Source organism: Mastomys coucha, unplaced genomic scaffold (genome assembly GCF_008632895.1).
Source record: "Mastomys coucha isolate ucsf_1 unplaced genomic scaffold, UCSF_Mcou_1 pScaffold20, whole genome shotgun sequence".
In the NCBI taxonomy this organism is placed as follows: Eukaryota; Metazoa; Chordata; class Mammalia; order Rodentia; family Muridae; genus Mastomys; species Mastomys coucha.
This window is the reverse complement of record NW_022196903.1, coordinates 19,716,643-19,717,499: the sequence shown is the minus strand read 5'-3', so window position 1 is coordinate 19,717,499 and position 857 is coordinate 19,716,643. Positions and strand designations below refer to the sequence as shown.

Below are 857 nucleotides of genomic sequence, written 5' to 3'. Positions count from 1 at the left end.
CAGGAACCAACATCTGTCCCAACACTGGGAGTACCTGGGACCAGTGGGACCAGGCACACAGGAAGTCCACCAGCAGAGTGGCTCAGGTTCCTTCCTGTCTGTCTGGGCTGGGGTCCAGAGTATACCTTAGGCACAAGTTCTGCAGCCAGTCCCACAACACCAAGAGGAACCTCCACTCCCAGGTGCTCTGACACACCCAGGATCAGAGGTAAGCAGGAACCAACATCTGTCCCAACACTGGGAGTAACTAGGACCAACAGGACCAGGCACACAGGAAGTCTGCCAGCAGAGTGGCTCGGGTTCCTTCCGGTCTGTCTGGGTTAGTGTTCTGAGCAGACCTTGGGCACAAGCTCTGCAGCCAGTCCCACAACACACAGAGAAAGACACACTCCCAGGTGATCTAACAAGCCCAGGACCCCAGGATCTCAGGATCACAGAGTCAGCTTGACTCTGATGAGTTCTGACACAACCAGGATCACAGGAAGGACAGGCTCCAGTCAGATATAGCAAGGGCAGGTAGCACTAGAGTTAACTAGATGGCCGGGGGCAAGCGTAAGAAAATAAACAACACAAACCAAGGTCACTGGCCATCATCAGAACCCAATTCTCCCACCATAGCAAGTCCTGGACACACCATCACACCGGAAACGCAAGATTCAGATATAAAATCACTTATCATGATGATGATTCAGGACCTTAAGGAAGACATAAATAGCTCCCTCAAAGAAATACGGGAGAACTCAGGTAAAGAGCTAGAAGCTCTTAAAGAGGAAACACAAAAATCCGTTGAAGAACTACAGGAAAACACAATCAAACAGATGAAGGAAGTGAGCAAAACCATCCAGAATCTAAAAATG

The 857-nt window shown here is 49.9% G+C and overlaps 1 protein-coding gene and 1 long non-coding RNA gene across 2 annotated transcripts in view; one reads left to right on the top strand and one right to left on the bottom strand.

Moving 5' to 3' along the window:
* Positions 1-857, bottom strand: part of Asb15 (ankyrin repeat and SOCS box containing 15) — a 48,813-nt gene that overhangs the window by 36,950 nt on the left and 11,006 nt on the right. The gene's annotated exons all lie outside the window — the stretch shown is intronic.
* The window catches only part of LOC116098637, a 7,217-nt gene continuing 6,519 nt past the window's right edge, over positions 160-857 (top strand). Inside the window, exon 1 of the long non-coding RNA XR_004121898.1 lies at positions 160-208. This is a non-coding gene — a long non-coding RNA (uncharacterized LOC116098637). The remainder of the gene's footprint in view (positions 209-857) is intronic.